The sequence below is a fragment of the Poecile atricapillus genome, chromosome 3 (assembly GCF_030490865.1).
Source record: "Poecile atricapillus isolate bPoeAtr1 chromosome 3, bPoeAtr1.hap1, whole genome shotgun sequence".
In the NCBI taxonomy this organism is placed as follows: domain Eukaryota; kingdom Metazoa; phylum Chordata; class Aves; order Passeriformes; family Paridae; genus Poecile; species Poecile atricapillus.
The window spans coordinates 46,500,415-46,517,117 of NC_081251.1; positions in this window are offsets into that span (position 1 = coordinate 46,500,415).

Below are 16,703 nucleotides of genomic sequence, written 5' to 3' on the forward strand. Positions count from 1 at the left end.
CCCAGCAAACTCTATCAAAATAAATTCCAATTTGCAGCACCAAAAGATCCTGTTTTAACAATTTCAGCCATGACAAATTAGCAATAATCTACTTCTGAAGGATACTGATGGAGCTGGTGAAAGAGCTTGTCAAGCCACTTAAATTATTTTGCCACTGTCCTGGTTAACTGGAAAGGTCTCAGTTGGCTGGAGGGTAGCAAATGTGAGGCCCACCTACAAAAAGGGCCACAAGGAGGATCTGGCAGCCTGACCTTATTGCCAGGGAAAGGTCATGGAGCACATGGTACTAAGCACTGTCACAGAGCACATACAGGACAATCAGGCCCAGCCAGCATGCACTTGTGAAAGACGGGTCCTGACTGACCAACCTGATCTCCATCTATGGCAAGCTGACCCCACTGTGGATGAGGGAAAGGTGGATGGTGTCCATTTGGGCTTGAGTAAACCCTTAGATGCTATGTCACAACATCCTGAAGAAACTGGGTGCACTGTTTGCTGGGTGAAAAAATGGGCTGGGTCATCAGACCCAGAGAAGGGGTGAGTGGTGCCACATCTTGCGGGTGCCTGGTCAGCAGTGGTGTTCCCCAGCGCTCAGTGTTGTGGTTGCAAAGCCGGGGCTGTCTCACCCAGTGGCAGGGACTCCTTCCGATCCAAACCGTTCTCTGATTCTATATTAGACTCTGTGGGGATGGAGGGGAGGGGCAGACTTAAGGTAGCATGGTGAGGGGAGGAAAAGAGGATAAGGCAATTCTGTGCCTGAGCACTCTCATGTCTGTTTATGGGGCAGAAAGGAAGATGCTGACACCAGTGCTGGTACCAAGCCCCTTGAATAAGCATTAAAAACCGGTGGTTTCCAATCCTGGACTTTTACTGTTGATGCCAAAGAGGTGAGGCTGCTCTGGTGCTTATATCTGAGTGAGATGATTGAAATGGATACTGGCTGTCAGTCTGGCTGCTGCTTTGGTGGTGCAGGATAATGTGTTGGCAGAAATGTTGAAGCTTGCCAACTGGGGTGGTGTAAACTCAGGCTTCCCTAGCGATAGTCCCAAAAGCAATGCCACCAATATCTAAATGCACAAGTCTTGGAGAAAATGGTGAGGATATGCTCCCAAGCTATTTCAAGTAAACTGTTCCGTTTTCTTCTATTGCTTGTTATACACTGTACTTATAATATTGGAGCTGCTGTTACGTTTTTAAAAACTAAGCAGGCCCTAGAGAGTCTTGCTTCTGCAGCTGCCTGAAAGCCATATCTTTATATAAATTTTACATTCTCTATAACATGCTTAGTTCTGCCTTTGGCAACCGCTATTAATTTTAAATATATGTGTACAAATGAAATATGTACAGTCACTTTTAGGAGCAAGACCAGACACATGAATACCATAAGCTCAGCATTTTTCATTCCTGGATTAGCCAGAACGTGAACACACATTTTTGTATCATGTAGTTCTTATTGCAGGCACTTTACCTAATCCCTAACTCTATGTTGTTTATAGCCTTCCTGTTGTTTTTCCCACATGTTTTTCTAGATTATACAGATCCTCTCAGTTCATCACTCTGTTTTTCTTAAATACTAAGATTTCAAAATAACATATAAGGCATCTGCCCATTTAAAGACATAGAATCACAGAATTGTTTGGGTTAGAAGGGACCTTAGAGATCATCTGATTCCAACCCCCCTTCCATGGGCAGGGACACCTTCCACTAGACTGACTTGCTTAAAGCTCCTTCCTGCCTGGCTTTGAACATTTAGAGAATTGGGGCATCCTCAGCTTCTCTGGGAACTTGTTCCAGTGTCTCACCACCCTCACAGTAAAGAATTTCTTCCTAACACCTAATCTACACCTTTGCTCATTCAGTTTAAAGCCATTCCCCCTTGTCCTGTCACTACATCCTCTTGTAAATAGTCTTTCCCCATCTTTATGGCAGGCTCCATTCAGGTCCTGGAAGGCTGCAATTTGGTCACTGAAAGCCTTCTCTTTTCCAGGTGGAAAATCCAAATTTTCTCAGCCTTGCCTCACAGGAGAGGTGACACATCACTAATCAACTTGGTGTCCCTCCTCTGGACTCACTCCAACAGTTCCATGCCGTTCCTGTGCTGGCCCCCAGGGCTGGATGCAGCCCTGCAAGTGGGGCTCAGCAGAGCAGAGGGGCAGAATCCCCTCCCTCCCCTGCTGCCCACTCTGCTCTGGATGCAGCCCAGGTCACATTTGGCTCTCTGGCCTGGGAGTGCCCATGGCTGGGTCAGGTCCAGCCTCTCCTCCACCAGCAGCCCAAAGGCCTTTTGGGAGGATGCTCTTGATCTGTTCATTCCCCAGCCTGGATTGATACGAGAGTTGCCGTGACACAGGTGCAGCATCTTGCACTTGATCTTGTTAAACCTCATGAGATTTCCATGGGCCAACATCTCTGTCTTGTCCAGGTCCCTTTGCATGGTGTCCCATCCTTAAGGTTTGTCAACTGCATCGCTGTGTTTTGTGTCATCTGCAGTTTTGCAGAGGGTGCACTCAATCCCTTCATCCATGTCATTAAAGAAGATATTAAATAACACTGGTCCCAATATGGACACCTCAGTATTGTCCTCCACATTAGAAAGGTGTGAAAATCTGGCTTGTGTTTGCAAGGTAGCCAGAGAAATGGAACTTCTGGCTTTTATTTCCACTAGAAATGGACTTTTGGCTCCAGAAGTCTAAAAGATGAAAATTGTCTTATTTTCATCTATCAAATTTCATTCTTACTTTATGGGCAAAAGTAAGTATTTGGTACTTGTTTTATACTATTAAAACTGCTGCCCCAACAAAGAGAGACAGGGAAAAGCCAGCATACGATTGAACAGAGTTGGAAGTTGCAGTTATAGGACTAAGTTTCAGCTTCCTCTCTGTGTTGGCAGGAGTTACACAGATGTAACAGAACAAGACAAAATGTTCCAAATCCATTGTTCTTGCTCAGTAACTTGGAGCAATTTGGTGCCTCCTCATCATCTGCTTCTTCCAGAAGAGACACTGGCCTCTGTGCCTGCCAGAGATGATTTATTGAAACACCATGTGACAGCTCCATCAACACACCAGCCCCTGTAGCTTTACACCCATCTCCAGTCCCTAAAACTGGATGTGTTTCTTTCAAAGAGGAACTTGCTAAGTACCTGTCAGCTTCACTAGGTTCATCTTTAACAGCACTGACCTTAAAAGTTAGGAAATATTTAGCCAAATACATGGTCGGATTTCAAATACGAAATTAGAATCCAAGCTATAAAAAGGTAGATAAACTAGACTGTACTTAACTAAAAGATTATTTCTTAGCTGCTGTGGTATTTTGCAGCCAGAACAGCCTATACACGTGTTCCATGCTATTTCAGGATGAAACTTAACACTAACCAGAGGGCCTAAGCCCTTGAGGGTTCTTCTCTAGTGGTAACCCACTCCAAACTCTCTTCTTTTTGTTAAAGATGCTTCTCTCCTGTTTTTATTTCATAGTGCTGTTTTAAAACCAAGATAATGCTGTTGCATTATCTGAGAGGGAAGAATGTGTATTTATTCAATTATTTAATGCATCCTCAATACTGTTACAATATCCAGCAAGGTATGTATAATCGGGTCTACTCCTGTGTTCACTTGATTAGGCTTGGAGACTTGGGCTCTTTCTGGGCTGTATCTTTCCTAAAGCCATGTTATCAGCTACATTATAGGGAGGATGCTCTATCCAAACCATCTCTCTTGCAGCCCAAATTTGCCAGTTTTACAGACGTGTTTTTTGGATAGTGCAGAAGTCATTTTTTCATCTTACTTGATAATCTAATATTTAATTGTTTCTAATTCTCAAGTCTTAAAATCTTATTTAGAGTGAAAATCTGATATAAAACCAAAAGTGTTGATGAAGTTGCTGATTTAAATAAAGGCCTGATTTATTTATTCCCCTAAACTTTTGTGAAATATGGGGGGGCTTAGAGAAAGAGGACAGAAAAATAAGAAAATTACTCATTCCCCTTATAGAATGAGTATAAATATATTAATGATTATAAAAGAAATACAGAAATATTACATTATGTAAATATAACAAATATAAAAGAAATATATAAATAAAAGGTATATTTTCCCCTACTGTGCTAGGGAAATGAAAGCTGGCATACATAACAACAAGATAAAGCTGCAAAGGCTTCAGGGTGTAATTTCTGAGGCTACAGTAACTACAACAGAAAGATACTGAGCATGAAGCTGATGGGGTTAGTAAAAGCAGTAAAGCAAACAGACAGCCAGTGTTGTAATTGTCTGTGCTCTTGATTAATATTGGTTTAAATGTTAATATTTCATTGGTTCAGCTGTGCTTGCACTGGTTTTAGATAAACAACTGTAAATTCATAGGTTTTAATATTCTAGTTTTAAGCATGGGAAAAAGTTTATTTGTAGTTGTACTCTGTTGTTAAGTGCCATGACATGAAAAAGCTGACCAGTTTATATATAACAGTGCCTTTCAGTTCTTCCATTTAGTGTGCTGCTACATAACAGAAAGATATATTTTCTGATTACCTGCTCTCTTAACATTGTAATCTTTTAAATACTTAATTCCTGAAATATTTAAACTATGCAGACCACCCAGAAGGCCTCAGCAGACAAGAAGTTTTGAACCAGTGCATTTTGTTTCAACTGCTCAAGTTACTATGTCAAGCAGTTGGTAAGAAATGAATCAACTACTCGAAAAAGCTATCCAGTTTGATCTTTCACAAAGCAAGTAGTCCAGAGACACACTGAAATCACATTTAAACTAGCTTTAATAAAACTATCTTAACTCCTTTTTAAAGAATCGTAATCCTAGGTATTCTTACTGAATTTGGGTAACTGCCGTCTCCTTGAGCTCAATTTCTTGTAGTAGTCAAGGCAAATTAATAGACAAAAAAATAGATGGTTACAGAAACAGATGTTCAGTCCATACTGAATATCTCAAAATATTCAGGTTTTTTCAGTTGATGTGATAGTGATTCAATAAATTTTTACAATCTCTGTATTCCATGTGTAACATTTTAGATACAAAGTAAATACACACTGGTATATACTTATGTATATTAATATGGGAAATTATAAATGACACAAAAAAAATAAGCAGTTCTAGACTACCATTTTTGTAGCAGTTCTTCTGTTTTGAAATCCTTTCTTTTCAAAATTGTTTAAGACTCTGTAGGCACTTGGAATTATTTTTATTGCTCTATCTGCAAATCTAACCGAATTTCACTCTAGCAGTGGAGCCTGAGCTCTGAAACAGCATTGGTGGGAAGTTTCTGTTCCAGGAACCATACACCCCATACAGTTTCTTAGTGGACCTCTATCCATCTGCAGAAAGATATATTTTAATGCATTCTGGGGTGAAATGGTAAGATTGAAAGTCAGGCCCTCAGGGACCCTATTGGAATCAGAGGAATGGTTGCTTGTATGCTGAGGAGAATAGGAATGTCACATGCAGGATGTTCTGTTGCCATACAAAAAAAAAAAGTGCAGGATTTTACTGTACTGATAAGTAGCCTGGAATACACTTAAATCTGCTGGAATCTGAAACCACATAGGAAGACAGAAAACTGTCTCTTCAAGGACCAAGTGGGAAGGAGACATGACCTATAGGTCTTCATCTTGAGACTTGGGCTTCTAGTGAGTCATGAGGACTCCATGCAGGAATGGAAGTGCATGGAAGTCTTTTCAGTTATACAGTATGGAAATAATGACATTTACTTCATTTCACAGAGGCACCAGTGGCAACTAGAATGTTAGAAAAGGTGGTAACATGGAGAGGCTTGAGTGCATGGATCCTTCATTGGTAGTTACCCTAAATCCACAATATTATGGGTATTCTTTTGATGAGACAACCTTAAGGCTACATAAGAATAAATATATATATATATTCTAAATCAGGTCAAGAGATTTGAACAACTCACCCTCTTCTGAGTGAAGACACCAGTGTAAAGATTGAATAGTGTAGAAGTTGAATATTTTTTGAAGTTTTTGTTGTCTCTAGCAGTGAAAATACTCATCATAGTATCTCTTGTTTCAGTGCTGGATTAGGATTAGTTTTATAGTTCCTAAAATTCTTGAGCACACTTCCTAAAACAAAAAAAATGTAATTTGGGAATTCCAGAGAAGCAGCAAAGCCAAATAAATGAAAAAGCCAAGTAAATGAATCATTATCATTTACTGTTGGTCATTTTGTGTATCTGCTAATATGGGGGAAAGAGCTGATTAGAATAGCATAGAAGAAAGAAAGAGAGGAAATTATTTGTTGCGTCTAGTCACAAACTCAGGGCTGTTGCCTGTTAATTCTGAGATGATTAGAGAAACTGAAGGAAAAGAGAGATTTTGGCAGTGACCACTGCTCCTGTTAGCAATGCCAGATCTGGCCATTCTGTAGCTCTTGCCAAGCACACAATCCCTTGCCCAGACTGGTCCAAAGCTGGTCTTTCCAGCAGTATCTTTCCATCTGGATTGCTCCCAAAATGAAGATGACAGAAGGGTATTTGTAATGCTTTGCCTTGCCTTTTCTGGTTTCCAGAGCGGTACTGGCTGGATCAGCTTGAAGGAATTGAAATGGTGCCAGTTACACATCATTATGTGTTCTAACACAGTGAACGTAAGGGAGAGCAAGTCTAAGGTGTTACTCTCTACCTCCTACAAGGGAAAAAACGGAAGTGTACAATGTTATGTAACTATTACTTAAAGACAAAAAGTTTTGGGTTTTACCATAATACCTTCTGAAAAATTGTCCTCTTCAGAAATAAAGTATTTTTGCATCTTAAAATTGGTACCTGCTAGTTTTTCGTAAGAACATGTATATCTAAATGGCATCATAAGCTTCCGTTAGTCTTCTTTGCAGGGAGATTCTGAGCCCTTGATAGATGTTAACCATTGACCTTATGGCTAAGATGTTCAAGTCTGCCATTTGGATGTCATGTTCAATCCTTTAAGGAGGATAAAGCAAAAACATTGGATTAAAATACAGATATGACAATATAAACTTATGGGCATCTTCTCTCATCTCCTAGTTGATGCTCAATTACAGTATGAGGACCCTGGCAGATTAAGCAGTACTTAATAGCAATCTTTTAGAAAAACTCATGTAGCACATGTTCAGATGAATGTACTTTAGCATCAGTCACCATTCATTTTAATCAGTATAAGCTACTCAGAATGCAAGAATTGCAATAAAAAGTTATGAAATTAGTTACAAAAAAAGGCGTTAAAAGGTGATGCACTGGGGACCTAGTACAAATACAACACCTACTTGTAAGAGCAGAAATAGGAACAGAAAGTCCTGAATTAATTATGTGTAAAGGGTATTTATGTGTTGCTACTGACTGTAAAAGATGACCCTTAGTGTAAACAACTTGCCTTCAGAATCTCCAAGACAGCAAATAAACAGCTAAAAAACTCAATGCCATCAGAATTCAGTATTTTCCATTTTCATTATAGACTTGTATAAAGTGCCTCTAGTCTATCCACCATTTGAAAATACATGTGAGAAAGTAAAAATTATTCTCCTGTAAGAGCAGATTTCTGTGGGGAAAAAAAAATAAAATATCACATCAGCAGTAAGTGCTGCTGAGGCATTTTCAGATAGCTAATAACTCCCTCCAGAGCTGCCTAGGTCCAATTTGGAATTTGAGATGACAATTGTATCTCCCTCTTGATTGGCTGCCGGGAAAAAAACAGCTATGCTTCACTGCAAATGTAAGTAATAAAGGATAATAAGGTCTTCAAGCCTTAAAGGTAATAGATCTTTGGTTTTAAAAAAATTTGCCTACCTGCTTTTCTAGGGGAAAAAAACCCCAACATATTAAAATTATTATTTTTAAAATAGAATCTCTCCTGATATGGAAGTCAAAAGCATACATTCACACATACTGAAAATATCATGAGCTTAGCACAAGCTAAATGAGACAATTGTCAGCAGTGAGTTTATTTTTTTACATAGAAGTGAAAATTTCATTCACAGCAGCTATAAAAGTATAGATAAATTCTTTCACACTTCATCTCCTGACCTGCATCACAGAGACAGTAATTTCTTTGCTCTATTCATGCTTTGAGCCAGCTGGACATAAGATCAGCTTCTTTCCAGAAATCATGTGGCCACATTAGCACAGTTCTGAGCCCAAGCTAATGTATCCTGCTTTGCAGCCAGCCTTGGTAACTCAGGTTCAGCAGCACACAAATCACAGCTACAGCTGCTACACTGGTTGGCTCAGGGCACAGGCAGAGTGAACCTCTCACTGTCTGCACCCATCCATGTGGATGTACCCTCACATGACCCTAGCACTGATTACAGCACTGTGTGCTGTAACAAAAGCTAGCTTTAGGAATTGGTTCTCCAATTAATTGCATTTTAATTGCATAATACAAACTATGCTGGAAATGGAGTAATGAAATCTTACGGGATATGGTAATGTGAGTTTTTGTCAGTGTCGTGGTTTTAAACCAGTAACTAAAAAAATTACTTATTTCTTGTTGTGAGATATGGATTAGAACAAGAGCAAAACAGGCATAAAACTTAAAAGGAATAAAGAAAGTTTATTAACAAACTACAATAATAAGAACACCAGAATAAACTTCCAGAAAAAAACCTTTTTATCCCCCACTATCCACCATTTTCTTGTTCACATGACAACAGAGACAAAAACTTTGGAACTTTGGTGGTTAAAACAGTCCCAATTCCTGTTACAGTCTTTTCATCAGTCTTTGTAGAGAAACAGAAGTCTCTTTCTGTTAATCTATGGAGTTTCTCACAAGAAAACTACTTCTGCTATAGTTTTCTATTTCCCTGATGTCAGCTGCCCAGAAATCCTGTCATCAGAGCTCACTCCTCCCATTTCACATCACTCTGAGGTGTGTATGGGCCATGAGTCTAGGGATGGCATTTTAAGGATGAGTTATTCAAAGGCAAAAGTCTTCTTCATCTGTCTCTGTGAGCTTCACTAGAAAACAGGTTTTTTTTTCCATTGCCTCCCAAGGCTTCAAATCTTCGCTTCACTCTGTTCCAGCACTTCACTGTATCACAATTACTCTACTTTTTACTCAAAATCTACACTTTGAACACTCCATTCCTCCCTACATACTCTATCATGAATTAAAGGAGTTCTTTCAGGACTTTATTGTCCATCTCCATAGCTTTAACAGAAAAATATTTCAGCTTATAAAGCATCTCCTTATTCTCTACCTTTTCTGAAGCTTCTTGTCTTTCCTGTCACTGGTAGTTTATAAAGTCTCTTTTCATGTTGATCACTCTTTTTTCTTCTCTGGATAAAAAGATTAATCTGCAAGTCTCATCTGGGTAATAAAAGGGTTAAAATCTTGCCCAGGCTTTTGTAGATGGTTCTGTGACTTCTGCTGGTGCAGGAGCTGGAGCTGTCTTCGATAGAAGATTCTTCATAGCTGCTCTGGAAAGTGTGGTCGCTGTCTCTGCTTGCCGCAGGTCAAGAGCTTTTTCTTTTCTTTACTCGGCAGTCTCTAGCGAATTCTATCACGGCAAAACCTGCAGCTTAACCAGGAACCGGCCTCGCCCGGCCAGAGCCCGGGGCAAGCCCCGCAGGCCCCATCTCCCGGCCGGGAGCCGCTGGGCCCAGCCCAGCCCCCGCCCGGCCGCATGGCCTGAGCAGAGAATGGGAGGCCAGCTGGAGCTCTGTTACCTTTCACAGCCAGAAAACAAAGAGAACTCAAGTGCCCTGACTTTACATCTTAAGGTAGGGTTCACAAGTTGATCCCACTTTTCAATGGTTAAAACAGCTGTCAATTCCCAGTAATGACCGATAATTGGTCAGGAGAAAAGACTCCCATCAGTCCTCAGCAACTTCAACTTCCTTAGCTCTCAAAACCACCTTAAAGGTAAAGTCACCCCATTACAGTCAGCATCACCCCAGCAGTATGGTGGCTATGAACTAACTTAAAAAAACCAAACAAACAGATTCATACAAACATAAAACATTTTAAGAGATCCAATTGTCATAGGAAAGATTATCATGTCGCATTTCTGTCCTTGTTTTCCAAACACATTATCAAACAACAATGTGAGTCAGGAAGGAAGGACTGCTGAAAGAATGTGGTCAACTGTGACAGTGTCCTTCTTTCCACTTTTTGCTTGGTGTTTCTGAATGGTATTCCTTAGTCAGTGTAAATGGTATGTGTGCTTGGTATAGACTCAGGTCCTTCTTCAACCATTCATTACTCTTCCTTCCTCTTGAAAATAGAGGCAAGACTTGCAGTCAGTGGGTCAGTACACCGGATTTGCACGGAACTCCTCAAAATTACTTTTCCAGTAGCTTTAAAGTCTTAGAAGTCACTCACAATACTTTTCACAGTCTTCCTCCATAGAATTCATAAAAAGCCCAATAACTGCTGTTTCCAAGTTCTGATCCCTTCATGAGTAAAAGCAATAATTGTAGGCATACCAAATGTCACGGTAAGTTAAGTGACAATGGGAACTTCACAGGGATTTCCACCTTTTGGTTTTCTATCTGCTGTCATTTATCTACTGTGTTATACTCCTGTGCTTCTCTGTACAAAAGACAGTGAAGTTAATATCTGGAATTAAAAACAAAGCTGCTAAACACAATTTATTGCTCATAAAAGGTTTCACCTTTGGGTGTAGCTCGCTCACTACACTGCCTGCAGCAGTGGCCACCGAGTGAAGAACACAAGTACATATGGTGTGCTCCCAGCTGTCAGCTCAGTTATGTCCTTGGCCTGATAGGATTTGCCCATGTTATTATTCCCAGTGGATCCCTCCTTCAAGTACTCATCCAATCTTCCATTGAGTTCAGCCTTTATAAATTTTGGAAAGGAATGTAACAGGTTTACCAGCTTTTTGGTTTGTCCTTCTGAACCAGATTTGAGACCGTAGAACAGCCATACAGTGAGACAGATCAAAGATCCACCTAGCCAATACCCTTGTCACCTTAATCAGCCCATAGTGAATGCCTGGAAAAAGCAGCAGAACAGGCAGGACAAGCATGCAAAGGTATTTCCTCATTCTTCAGCAATCTTTATCTCAGGAGTTGCTGAGACAGAGAATGGTTGCAATTCCCCTGCCCTTTTTACTATCTAGTCATGTGTTACAGCTCACAGTAGGCTTTCATTTTTAGAACCCCAAAAATGCTGTACCATCATCTAACTTCCATGCCTCACTTTCCACCTTGGATTTTTTAAGGGTTTTTTCTCAACAAATAATTTAGAAATATGTTTCATACTTCAAATTTCCATGAAAGTACATTAATAGTCACCCTTCACTTTGAGAACAGACCGTTTTCTCCTAACCTGTACCAACAACTTATTCCTTGGCAGTTTAGTTTCTTTTAAGAACCACACTCCACTGTAGTCTGTTATGGAAACAGATGGGTTTTTTCTTTGTAAAAGTGCATCAACTGCAAGTATAACAAGATTACTATTTCAGAATGGCTCTTCCATAAAAACAGGTTGAAGCAGACCATACATGATGGTGATCAAAAATCAAGTCCAGGCCAAGAAGCCTAAACTTTATGGCACCAAATATTTTAGTCTCATGACTCTGATCCATATGACATTTACCTACACTCAATCTTTTCTCTTTTGTTTTCTGTTTTTACAGTGCCTGGTTTTCCTTATCAGCAAGTGTTTGCAATCTACATACTACAGACCTAACAAGATATATTTCCTATTTGGAATTGATTTTAACTCTGATTAATGTCTCAACATCCTTTGGTAGTGCAAAGGTCTCTTTTTGTCTTCTCTACATAATTTATACATGGTGTTTATTCTCCTTCCCTCCAGTGTCTCATATGCACATTATCACACTATCCCAACTTAAACTAGCTGTTCTTAGTCTCCTTTTCTGGATTTGAGGGTTTTGATGTTTATGGAGCAATACATGTTTAGTAATTAAAGAGATACACACAGACAGATAACTGAGTCAGTGCATCCTTCTGTTGGTTGTACCGCTGGACTTACTTATTGGGCTACTCCACTCTATTCTGCCTCACTTTTGGCACTTCTATCCTTCTTCAGAGGCACAGAATCCATGATTCTGCAATGATTTCACCCACACAATATGAGCTAACACTGAAAAAGCAACATTCTTACACCTTGTAGTAATATCACAGTAAGAAAAAAACCCACATATAGTATTGACCCTCAAGCTTCAACAATATGATTCTTACTTTTTATACTGTGTCAGAAACATTTTCTGCAGGTCAGTGGACATAACTACACAAGCAGTGAACTACGAGGAATTCCAAATTGCTGCCGAGTTACACCTCAATAAAAGCCTACTGAATCAAGACTGCTGCTTCTGATGCAGATTGATAACAACTGATTTTTATTTCCTGCACTGCAAACCATTCTGGCAGTTCTTAAGGTGTGTAAAAATTGCTTTTATCAGCACTTCACTAACAAACAAAAGGTGTTAAAGTAGATAGAAACCAAAATACAATTCACTATCAAAAAATATTTCACTTTGATAAAAAGTGAGCCACAGGAACATTTGATCAAAATCAGTGAATAAATATGAAAGAGAAATAACTTTCTGATTTTACATGATTGTATGCACAAAAATTCCAAGGAACATTTATATTAGTTTTTTTTTTAAATACATTTTAAACAAATAATCTCCTATGAGCAAAAGCTGAGAGATTTGGGGTTGTTCAGGCTGGAAAAGAGAAGGTTCCAGAGGTACCATTGAACAGCATTCCAGTACATGAAGGGGACTGCAAGAGAGCTGAAGAGGGACTTTTTTAAGGGCATGAAGTGATAAGACAAAGGGGAATGGCTTTAAACTGGAGAGGGAAAGTTTAGATTAGGAAGAAATTCTTCAGTGTGAAGGTGGTTAGGCACTAAAGCAGGTTGCCCAGAAAAGCTGTGGATGGGAGTCCCTGGGAGTGTTCAAGGCCAGGCTGGATGGAGCCCTGGGCAAGTCAGTCTAGTGCAAGGTGTCCCAACCCATGGCAAGGGTTTTGGAATCGGTTAATCTTTAAGATCCCATCCAACCCAAGCCATTCTCTGATTCTATGAAATACAGACAGGCCAGCTGGGATTATAAAAGAGTTTGGCCCTGAATAATAACTATTCCTAGTGAATTTTGAAGTCAAGGGCTTTCAGCTGCTTTCAACCCAACAGGAGTAAGAATTTTCATCCTAGTATCTCAAATAACTGATGCCAGTTTATCTGAGGTCCTGTAAAAGATGCCAAACTTTGACATTTCATAAACTAGCAAGTCAGCTCTATAGATAGACATCCCCTTCTGATCCAGCTGGATAATAAGTCATTTCATTTACTCCCTATCTATTACCACTTGCTTCAGAATATTGTCACCTGCCAAGTTTTACTGAGAGGGATCCCTGTTTCAGAACTCCCTGAAGGACACTGCAGCAGTTCTCAGCTTTGCCACACCACTCTGCTCCTGACCTATCACTCACAGCTGTGAAGATGCATCCTTTACACATGTGGATACAGCACCAAGTTTCTTCAGGAACATTTGAAGCTCTGAGCTGGCTGTGTGCAGGAGGAATCATTCATTACTTTTAACATCCAAGCCTTTTTGCCCAAGGAAGACAAGACAAAATATGTCTGTTTGAGGAATTTTGCAGGAGCCCTGTAGAAAAAGGCCCTGGAGGGAAGAGGGAGCCCAGGAAACATGTGTAGGAAGTCAGGTAAAAATGCCAGGAGACCTCTGTAGGTGAACAAGGAGCACCTCCAAACTCAAACACAAAAAGAAAGAATAGAGGAGGTGGAATCAAAGGCAGGTAACCTGTGAGGAATACAGACATTGTTCAGGTATGCAGGGATAAGGTCCCAAAAATTAAAGCCCAATTGGAACTGAAGATGATAATGGATGTCAAAGAAAATAAGAATGCTTCTGTAGAGGACAAACGAAAGACTGGGGAAAATGTGAGCCCACTGCTCCCTCTGCTCTTCTCTCTCAAATTTGCCCTAAACCAGGACATATTCCTACTATAAATCTCACTCCATTACTTTAGACTAGACTCAGTAAATAGAACCAGCTCTGTTCTGTTACTGGACCTGCTCTTCTTTGTTTTGTCTAATAGAATTCCTAGGATTTCCATACATAATATTTAAGGAGTTCTGGAAAAGACAAAGGCACATATGCAAAGGAAACAAGCAGGTGGGGCTTTTGTGAGGTTTTTTTGGTTGGGTTTTTGTTTGTTTGTTTGTTTTTTGTTTTGTGTTGTTTTGGTCAATACCTGTGAGCTGGTTTGGCTTAAAAATTCCTAACTGAAGAGGCTCAGCAATGGCACTGCAGAGAAATAGAAATAATCTTCCGTAATACCATTACAAATTACCTTTGTCCTGGGGCTGATTTACCTTTTGCAGCCCCAGCTACATCCAAAAGCACATACTAGTCTCTTACAAGCTTTCTCCTGCATCTCTCTGTACCTTACAACTCTGTATTTTGGCATTTAGGTGTTTCACATGGTAGCATTTTACTGAGAATCTCTTCTGACATCCACAGGCGATCACCTTTTGTCACAGCATTGCTTCTGGTTACACTTCCAACAGAAAATAAGCCTAGGAACTACAATGTCCGTCTTCCAAGGCTGTCAATTCAGCAAATAGGACAAAGATTAAATATAAGTTGTGTGTGTATATTTGCACACATATGATCTATTATAATTTTTAAATGCTAAATCCTATGTTTTGTCGCTACATAATACAAAAGGCTTTCAACCAGCAACACTCACAATCTAAACAGACAGAAAAAACATAAGATCTTAAACAAAGACTCTTATCTTACTCTGTGCTTTTACAAAACATTTAACCTTTTACTTAGACTAGTGCCAGGGCCTCACAAAGAATGTAATATGTTCAGGAGGGAATGGAGAAAGGGCACTTCCCTCCTGCAAAAGGATTGAGAAGGAATTTCAAACATGAAGATAAAAATCAAAATCAAATGGAAAAATGAGACAAAGCAGTAAGACAGAATTTGTTCATTATGTGTTTCAGTGAACCTGTTCTGATTTCCTATAATGTACCTTAACTGCAACGTTTATTTGCTAAATAGATAGTCCAAGCCTCTAATCTATGAGCTTCCACAACTAAAATTTGCTAACTACGTGGCCCAAAATAAAATACATATTAACATGCTTAAATTGGAGGTGAGCCCATGGAAACCAGTGCATCCACATTACATATGTAATCTCAAACACGTAGATCTGAAACACGAGCATTTATTTTAAATTGACCATTTAGTTCTCACTGACTCAGAATTACGTAAGTGCCACCAAGGAACTGGCCTCTGGCAGCATGCACACATAAATCTGTTCAAGCACTGACAGGACTGTTAGCTGAGACATCAGAAACCCAAAATCTGGGTCCTCAAGACACGTATTTCCATATTTATCTCATCAAGCAGTTCAATCTCACTGGCAGACTCTGAGGACAGTCTCTTTTAAGAGCTAAGTTGTCAAAACACTCCTGCCAGGATAGGAAAGACCAAGGTAAACCACTAATGCCCACGGCAAATTTAGCCTGACAATGCGGTAATCTCTTCTAAAATACCTTTGGCACTAATACACCAAAAATTTCCCATCATCCAACTGCGTGCCCTGAATCATGATAACTGGGAGACTGAGATGACCCCAGACTCTGCACGACACAGGCTGGTTTAAAAGCAAATAAATGTTCTTCCTCCTTCACAGCAGTTCATGCCAGTGTATGATTTACACAGGCTGATCTGGCACACATTTACATTCCTGTAAGGGCTTTCTGTAGTTTTTCACTATATCACTTCATATTTCCCCCCAGCTATAAAAAGAGAATGGTGGAATTAATGTAACATTACAGAGGCACCGTCAGTTATGACAATTAATTAAAAGAAAATAAATATTCAGAATAGAGAGTTGATTCTGCTTTATTGAGGTAGAGATTTTTTTTTAAAACAACAAAAATTTTGTCTAAGCGAGGAAGACCTGGTGCAAAAACTAAAGCTAAATAGAGACAATGATACAAAATACTACTTTAAAATATCTGATAATTAACACTTGTAGTATACCAAGCATCTGTTCCACAGCTTTTATTCCCTGCAGTCAAAATTCAAGCCTTTGCAATTTGTGTAGTGAAAAGGTAACATGACTCAGCATCTTTTCCTGTATTTAGAACAAATCCAGATTTATAGGCTGTTTTTACCACAGCAGTATGCAATATTCCAAAACAAGTTCTAAGAAAAAGTAATTAAAATGTGAAGCTTAGCAGAAGATGAGACAAAGCCTAAAGCCAAATAAAAACCCTGCTGAACTTATTTGATATTATTAAGATCTGTAATTTTTCTAGGAAAAGGAGAAATGCACTAGATCACGTCTGTCTGGACATAGTTAAAAACTTGATATGGTGCAATGCTGATATTTATGTCTATTTTATGGAAGTTAAGGACGGGCTGGAAGAAAATTTTCAGCATTTTCCCTTGCAAACAGTTTTTACTTAACATTTTAATTAATTACTTCAAGACAAGGATTGGTGACACACCTTTGATACAAAATAAGAAATATAGCATATGGAAAGAAAAAGGGACAAATAAAAAAAAAACAGTGTACAACTTAGAATTATGGAGAGCAACATTGTAGGAAAATGTACAATATGCAAAATTTTCTCAAGAACAGATTTTCTTTTATCTTTGATCTTTGTATACTTTCAAGCCTAACCAACAAGAAGGGAGATTTAGTCTGTGAAACAGACAGCAGCCCACAAGCTCTA